The following is a 9756-nucleotide window of genomic DNA, read 5'->3' on the forward strand; positions in this document are numbered from 1 at the left end:
AGCACCAGATACTCAGATACACCTTGCGATCGGAAGGTTGCGCCTTCGCCTTTTCCGACGGTGGTGAATGCACATGTTTCCAGTGCTTTGCTGTACTTCTTTGTCTCGAAGGCACAGTGATAACCCAGTACTCGCCCATGGTGATCAGGCGGCTAAAGAAGTACCCTGGACTGGCCTGACACAGTTGCAACGTTTCCGCTGCTACCTCGGTCTGGCAGGCCTTTCGCATGTATGTGAGCAGTCGCGAAACCCAGCGGGTGGCGAAATTTTTCGTCTTCAAAATGTCGAAGCAACTCTATGAAATCTTTGCAGCGGGAAGTATTATCTATGAACTAATTTTTGCCAGGCGGTTTCTCCCGCGTTCACATATGTAACATATATTTTACACTTGAATATACTTCACATATATGTAACATGTTTCACACATACTTGTACACATATTTCATCCGCATCACTAGCGAATTTTGTACCTCAGTTTCATCCGAATCCTTAGGAAACTTCGAGTTCTGCCTGGGTGAGAAGTACTCGTATGCAGAAAGTCATGGACAATGATTCAACTTTTCAGGTGTGAAAATGGAACAAACATACTGTACATTTGTAAGAGGGTAAGTATTTTATCTAATTTCTTCACATTCACTCATATTCCTTATTTTTTCTTAATTTTGTTTCTTTAAAGAGTTTAGGTTTAAATGAAAAATCAAAGAGTTTTGAAGTCAACTGTTATTTCAACTTGCAAATAAAACTCCAAAAACAAACGAACTTCTTATGGCCACGCCTGTCCCTGGGAGTTCTAGTGGGCTCTTACTCGTACAGTATTTTTATGTAAATAATGAGTGACGTATATACAAAAATCAACTGAAATTTCTCCAGGTGTGCCTGAGTACGCTTTTATGTCATCCCTTTTCACCCCCAGCCTCCACCTAGAGGAGTTAGGTGGGTCTTGCTGTCAAGTAAATTTTTCCATATAATGATGATCACACGAGCCAAGTTTAGTAGAAATGGTTTCACGCTTGACGGAGATGTACTGAGGCCACACTGTCTTTGCACGCCCCCCCCCCCCCCCCCCTCGCCCCAATTTCCTGTCTCCAATGCAACTAGCGTCCCAGAAAACTATATACACGATAGTAATATCTGTCGTTATCAAATAGTTTTACATGTTGCAGCTTGTCATCCCCACCCCCACCCCCACCCCCAAAGGTGGTAGGGGTATAAAGCTGATGTTATCCACATAGTATTATTATGCAATAATACAAATAATGAGTCACGTATATACAAAATTTGGTTGAAATTGTCCCGGACGTTCATGAGTTATGCATCTTCATCACCCTCTTTTCCACCCCACAGTGTTTCTTTCGAAACAATAAGTGATATGTGTGCCAGGTTGGATTGAAACCGACCCAGTGTTTTATAATATATGAATTAGTTTTATGTTTTTCTGACTTGTCGGTCATTTATAAATTACAGAGAGGGAGTGATACCTGCGTAAATATTGGTTTGTTTGAGAAAGGATACTTCTCGATTCTTTCCAGGATTATCTACATGTTGTTTTACTTTCCGTGCATATAAAAAATCATCGTGTGTGTACGAGTAGTTGACAGAGAGAAAAGTTTTCGTAAAATACTGGAACAAATTTGTAGGTTTTAGGGCAATTTCATCCAGCTTACTTTACACAATTTACTTATTGTCTCCCTCACATCCAGTACACAGTCAAGCGGCTGATGTTTGAATTTATTCAGTCTGTCAATCTGATTTTCACGCCGAGGAATACCCAAATTACGCAATGAAGAGCATTAACAACTGTCTTTTCTACAATGGGTTTTTCAGCAGAGAAATCATAAGTTGTTCTATTTTTCGTGAATAGTTTTATTACCATTCTGTGTCACAAGGTTCTGTATTCCACAGAGTTTCCGATAAATGTACAAGACATATTCATGGAAATAACTTATAAAACTTGGCTAAGCTGGAGACGACATGTTAATAACGTGTCACGTCCCGTTTAAAAACACCCAGCGACGAACTATCACCTCTATTTACATAATGAAATTAAGTCGCAGGTACTCTCAAGTATCGACGAAAATTGCAAAACTGTAAACTTTGGCGGCCGACGGATGAATGTGTGGCGCTGCAGCGCACTTTCAGGCAGCTGGCAAGGATAGAGAACAGGGAAAATGTCGATACCAGAGTATAAAGACTTTGCGAATTTCAGTCCTTATACTCACCATCAATTCGGAGAAGACGCAGGTAATGCTGATTACCCGCAGGCTCGGAAGGCGCGAACCTCCTCAACGTCCCCCCCCTCCACCTCCACCTAAATGGAACCCAACTCCCCTGGCGCAGAACCGCCAAGTACCTTGGCGTAACCTTGGACTCTCGTCTTACGTGGAAACCCCACATAGACGAGGTCCACAGGAAGGTCTGCGCCAGAATGTCCATCCTATACCCTATCCTGAACACAACCAGCTCCCTTCCTTGCCCAGTAGCAGTAAATGTATACCAGGCCCTGATCCGGCCGGTAATGGAGTATGCGTGCCCTGTCTGGGGATACGTGGCAAAGCAGCACCTGGACAAACTCCAGAGGCTGCAAAACCGCGCCCTCAGAAGGGCACTGCATCTACCACTCGGATTCCCCATAGACGACCTGCACGCCGCAGCCGAAATCCCACTCCTGAGAGAGCGTTTCCAGGATCTGGCAAGGGCCTTCTATGAAGGTACTTCCAGATCCGGAAATGAACTCATCCACTCCCTAGGTCGGTATGACATGTCCCGCGATAAACACAAGCGCCCTATGACGATCTTCGACGATTAAGTCGAAGAGAAAAATCCCAATACCCAATCCCTAATCCAGTTCCTTCCCATATATCACAAATCATCTCGCCTACCTCAGGCAAGTCCCAGACACACTCACAACAATTCATCACAAATCACAGACACCAAAAATATATAGAAATATCACACACACATGTACACAGGGGAGTAAAAGCCAAACGGCTACAAACTCCCCCCCCCCCCCACACTTCCCCAAAGAGGGGAAAGTATTAGATGAAAGCAGCAGCAGTCCTTATACTCAGTTGGACAGTAACTACGCCTCGCAGACAGTCACGTGAACAACATATGCAAATGTCACCATTTGAGACAGGACGTTTACTTGGGCTCAAAGAAGCCGGTTGGAGTGATCGGCGATTCGCTCGACCTCTGAATAGGATCGATGCCACTATTCGACGATATTGGCGAGAATGGGTGAACCATGGCCGAAATCAGCATCAAGAAGGAAGCAAGATGGCGGCGTATATGGATGTAGTGGCAAATCGCTCCGTGAATATCGGTAAATTACCATCAGTGAATTGTATGCTATGTGCAAAAAAAGTGATAAAAGGTGTTAAAATATGTGTAGTGGCGCATAAATGGTATCATTCTTGTTGTTTCGTGGAAGCAAATCTCGGTCAACATAGGCCTACATGTGACTGTGGAACTGAGTGCAACGGTCTTGAAACTGCATTTGAAATGTGCAACGCTGGACTCGAAATAAGTGTGAGGGAAGAACTGCAAAGTGACTTAAGTAAAGCTAGACAATATGCAGAAATGCTGAAAAGTTTGATCGACTATATGGACCTTCCGACAGATACGCAAACAGGCAAACGAGAATGTGTATATACTAGGCCTAAGAAAATCTCTCGACCTGTCTTAAATACAAATGTTTTTCGTGTTCCACTAATGAATAAATACGATGTTCTAAGTGCAGACAGCTCAGAATCACGGACAAAAAATCTCAGTGTAACAGGTAACTGCTCGGAAAGATCTGTTGAACAAAAAAGTGCCAGCAGAAACACGTTACCATCAAATACTATTAAACGAAAAAATCGTGTGAGAGCAACTTGTAATAAAACTGAACACGAGACAAAAAAGGAAACAGAGAAGAAGAAGGAAGAAATATACATATTATCGACGAGTCATGGCAGGGGACTGGCTACAATCATGTCTGATATGCAGTCCGAATATAAAGTGATTGGAATTTCGAAACCTGGTGCTCCTCTACGAGAAGTGCTGAAAAACTGTGAAAGTTCCGTGAAAAGCGACGTCAACTGTGTCATAATCGGAGGGGGAAACGATGTCTATAAAAATGAAAGCAGCCTTGCTGTAAGAACACTGAAAGAATCGCTAGGAAAGATTTCACAGGCGAAGGTATTCGTTGTAAACATTCCCTACAGACACGACTTAACGGAAGACTCGTGTGTAAACAAAGAAATCATCGCGACAAATCGGAAATTCAGGAAGATTTGTAGCGGTTTTGTGCACACAACTTTCATTGAAGCAACGAGTTCAGTAAGAGAGCATTTTACTAGACATGGACTGCACAGAAACAACCTAGGCAAGAAAGTGCTGGCCAAAGAAATTCTCCAGGTGATAAAGACAGCAGGAGTGGATTCCTATGTAAAAATAGCACTACCTGCAACAGGTTTTCTGCCAATGACAACAGAAAAGAAAAGTGCACCAACAGCATATGAGGAAGAAACATCTGCAGATACACCCTACGATGAAAAAATTACAACTGTACAAACATGTAAAGCGTCACAGTCACCAGTGGCATTATCAGTAGCAGCAGTGGAAAAGGAAGTAACAGTAGCATCAACAGCAGAAGTTTCACCAGCAACAGTAACTATAGTGCCTCTAAAAGGAGAAATGAGAATTGCAGCAGGAGAAGCAGCATCAAGTGTTACGGGTAGACAGAAAACAGCACCTCCTGTCCGTTTATATGATTTTTTAGTGGAAGGCAGCAAGATGAAGCAGCCCAGGAGATAAGTAGTGTAACAAATTTCATAACACCTCACCAAAACGTTCAATCTAAAATAAACAACAATTATGATCTTAAAATTTGCTATCTGAATGTTCAAGGACTAATAGATAAAGAATTTATTGTAAACAGTTTTGGACTAGATAACAAATTTGATATTTTCTGTCTGAGTGAACATTGGGTTACTGAGAGTGTACTTACAGTTTTCAAACTTGATAACTATAATGTAGCAAATAGTTACTGTAGAAAACTGCATATAAGAGGTGGTGTGGCAATATATATTAATCAGTCATTCAGCTGCTCCATTGTTAAGTTGGACCTAGATTATTTATGTGAGGAACAGAACTTTGAAGCCACTGGTATAGTTATGGACAGTCTTAAGTTAGTAATAGTATCCCTTTACAGGTCACCTAAGGGTATCATCAATGTATTTCTAGAAAAATTGGACATGCTGCTAGATGTACTAAGAAGGACCAGATGGTTGCATTATGACATAGTAATTGGTGGAGATCTGAAAGCAGATTTTGATATAACAACACATAAACGTACTGTGACTGAGTTGAAAAACCTTTTAAGACAGTGCAATTTGCACTCAATCAATAACAGGCCCACAAGAGATAAAGCATGTCTTGACAATATTTTTGTCAACTTTAAAACTACAGAAGAGTCATGTGCTGTTACAGCATTTCCATTTTCAGATCATGACTCTGTATCTTTAAACTATACAAGTAGGTTCTGTATTGATAATAGTAATATTCCTAAGCCTGTCCCAAAAGTTATAATCACCAGGCCTGTCACAGATGACAAAATTGTTCAGCTCTGTAAGTCCCTTGCTGAGAGAGACTGGTTCAACCAATGTCATGGTGACACAAGTTATAGTCTTAGTGCTGATTTGTCAGGGAAACTATTATTTGAGAGATTTTTTAAAACATTTCTGACACAATTTAATGACAATATCCCCATAAGGAAATGCAAATTAACTGACAAAGGCTTTACAAACAGGGCTACAAACAGACAAAATTCATGGTTCACTAAACAATTATCAAGTATGAAAAACCAAGTTATGGTGTTGCACAATATATGTAGCAATCAGAAAACAGAACATGACAGATTAGCCTATATAAAATGCAGGAATGAGTATAAAAAAGCCATCGTGGAAGCCAAAGAAGCACATAATTTCAATACCGTTGATAATTCCACAAATAAGTGCAAAGCTGCATGGAAATTAATAAATGGTGTTGCTAAAGATGTAAGAAGCAAAAAAATTAATATAAGTCCCCAAAAATTCAATGATTTCTTTATTAAATCTGTTGAAAATGTAGGAAATACTATAATCAAACCTGATATCAGTTCATCAGAGTTACTTTCTAAAAATGTTTGCAGAACACCAACAGACACAGGTACGTTTATGTTCTCTGAGGTCTCACCTAGTCATGTCCTAAGCATTGTAAAACGGATGAAATCTTCAGACAGTGTAGATATATATGACATATCCTGTAATTTACTAAAGAAAGTAATAGACTATATTGTGTACCCCTTAACATTCTGTATAAATAAATGCATATCTGAAGGATATTTTCCCGAAGAACTCAAAGTGGCTAGGGTAATTCCAATATATAAAAAGGGAGATATGGACTCCCTTGCAGTTACAGACCAATCTCCATAGTCCCAGCTTTTTCTAAAATACTGGAATGTGTAATTTACCAACAGTTATCTGTCTATTTTGAAAAATTAGGAATAATTAGTGAATCTCAGTATGGTTTTAGGAAAAAATTGTCTACTGTGGATGCTATAGACTTTGTAGTCAAATACTTACATCAAGTGTTTGAGGATAAGGGCTATGCTCAACTCACATTTTGTGATCTAAGCAAAGCTTTTGACTGTGTAAAGCATAAGCCACTCCTACAAAAACTGGAATTCTATGGCATTAGACATAATAGCCTTAAATTAATAAAATCATATCTTCAGAATCGTAAACAAGTTGTTTGTGTAGGGAGAGAAATGTCGAGTATAGAGCAAGTCAAGGTAGGTGTTCCGCAGGGATCTGTGCTGGGCCCCTTTTTGTTCCTGATAATGATAAATGATCTGCCGTCATTTATCAAGTCCACCACTGTGTTGTATGCAGATGATACAACATTTCTTCATGCTAGTGAGGATTTCAATAGCCTTAAAACTTGTGCAGCAAAGACAATTGACCAAGCATCCTATTGGTTCAAGGCAAATGGATTCCTGCTGAATGAAAACAAAACACAGCAGATGGTCTGTAGTCTTAGAGACAAGTTTCTGTCAGATGATCCAAGTTATGTCAAATTTTTGGGGGTATACATTGATGATAAATTATCTTCGGGTCAACATGTACAATATATTAGTGGTAAATTGTCAAGAGTTATTTACCTGTTAAGGCGACTTATGGATTGTGTTCCTGAAAAATATGTTAGAACATCCTATTTTTCATTCTTTCAGAGTATAATATCATATGGAATTATTTTGTGGGGGAACTCTAGCTGTGTACATGACATATTAATACTGCAAAAAAAAAGCTATTAGGATAATTACTGGTTCTGCATATAAGGCACACTGTAAACCATTGTTCTGTGAACAGAAAATCATGACTGTTATAAACTAGTACATATACTATGTTCTAATTTATACGAAGAAGAAATTTCCAGAAACAAAAACCAGAGAAAATGTACACAGCCACAATACAAGAAGGAATAGGTGCCTCTATATTCCTTACCACAGGTTGTCAAAGTCACTCAACAGCTACGAAATCATGGGGTACAAATTATTTAATAATCTTCCTCAATCTGTTCAAGAATTACCTGAACAATTAATCAAACAAACAATTCATGACTGGCTAGTCCTCCACCCATTCTATGACATAAGAGAATTTATCAACTGTAATATAATACTATAATATTAACAAGAAACCTGTTGTTTCTTTCAAACTATTAATTGTATTTTAGTATGTATATGACGTTGTCTATTGCTGTAATGGCCGAATCACAATAAAATTATTATTATTATTATTATTATTATTATTATTATCATGAGAAACGACAGAACGTGGGGACCTAGCAGTCGTCAGAGAGGCCTCACAGCCCCGGATTCATCATCATCATCGATCCGTCGTGCAACTGGTATTTCAGTGACCACAACGAACATAAACAGGCGGCTCACAGAATTGGGGCTGAGCTCACTGTCGCCCACCATACGAGGGGCGTTTGAAAAGTCTGTACAAAAATAAAAACTACTTACGTGATTGGGGTAAACCTTTCTTTTATTTTCTGACATAGTTTCCTTTTAGACTTACACACTTTGTCCAACGCTGTTCTAATTTGTTGATTCCTTCCGAATAATGCGAATTGTCCAAGTCTGCAAAATAGCTATTAGTTGCTGCAATTGCCTCATCGTTAGAATAAAATCTTTGTCCCACCAGCCATTTCTTCAAATTGGGGGACAAATAGTAGTCCGAGGGAGCCATGTCTGAAGAATAGGGGAGATGTGAAACGAGTTGGAAACCTATTTCCATTAATTTTGGTACCACAACTGTTGAGGTGTGTGCTGGTGCATTGTCGTGATGGAAAAGGACTTTTTTGCAGTCCAATCGCCGGCGTTTTTCTTGCAGCTCGGTTTTCAAATGGTCCAATAACGATGACTAATATTCATCTGTAATAGTTTTACCCTTTTCCAGATAGTCGATGACGATTATCCCTTGCGAGTCCCAAAAGACAGTCATCATAACCTTTCCGGCCGAAGGAATGGTCTTCGCCTTTTTTGGTGTAGATTGTCCCTTGGTAACCCATTGTTTAGATTGTTGTTTGGTCTCAGGAGTATAGTAATGTATCCATGTTTCATCTACAGCGACGAAACGACGCTTAAAATCCTGCAGATTCTTCCTGAACAACTGCAAACCATCCTTGCAACACTTCACACGATTCAGTTTTTGGTCAAGCGTAAGCAATCGCAGAATCCAACTTGCGGATAGCTTTCTCATGTCCAAATGTTTATGCAAAATATTATGTACCCGTTCATTCGAGATGCCCTCAGCACTAGCAATCTCAAGCAGCTTAACTCTTCTGTCATCCATCACCATATCATGGATCTTATCAATGATTTCTGGAGTCGTAACCTTCTCAGGTCGTCCAGAACTTTCAGCATCACTTGTGCCCATATCGCCACTCCGAAAATTTTGAAACCACTTATAAACTGTTCTAATCGGAGGTGCAGAGTCACCGTAATGTTTATCAAGCTTCTCTTTAGTCTCCTGAGGCGTTTTGCCTTTCATAAAGTAATGTTTAATCAGCACATGAAATTCTTTTTAGTCCATTTTTTGAGAATCACTCGACTTCCTTGATTCACACGAATGCCAAACACAAAGAAATAGGCCAATATGGTTGAAACTTGGTGTGCGCTCTTTCCAAAGATGCTACTAACTAAACATGACCTCGATAGGCGCCGGTGTTGCCATCTCTCGGACTTTGCATGGACTTTTCAAACGCCCCTCGTACATCCCGACAACCAGGAGTGTTGGTCTGGGGTGGCATTTCATTTCATTGCAGGATCCCGTTGGTTGTCATCTGCAGCACCTTCCCAGCACAGCGATATATCGACGATCTTCTATGTCCCGTTTTGTTGCTCTTCAATGCAAGCCATCCTAGTCTTACACTTCAGCAAGATAATACTCGCCCGCACACGGAGAAAGTTTCTACTGCTTGTCTTCCTGCTTCCCAAGCCCTACCTTGACCAGCAACGTAGTTGGATCTCTACTCGATTGAGAACTTTTGGAACATCATGGATAGGGCCCTCCAACCAACTCGGAGTTTTGACGATCTAACCCGCCAATTGGACAGAATTTGGCACTGTATCCCTCAAGATACCCAACATTCTGTCAATCAATGCCAGGTCGGATAACTGTTTACATAAGGGTCAGAGGTGGACCAGCGTCTTATTGACTTGCTCAATTT

This window comes from Schistocerca serialis, chromosome 6, assembly GCF_023864345.2.
Source record: "Schistocerca serialis cubense isolate TAMUIC-IGC-003099 chromosome 6, iqSchSeri2.2, whole genome shotgun sequence".
In the NCBI taxonomy this organism is placed as follows: Eukaryota; Metazoa; Arthropoda; class Insecta; order Orthoptera; family Acrididae; genus Schistocerca; species Schistocerca serialis.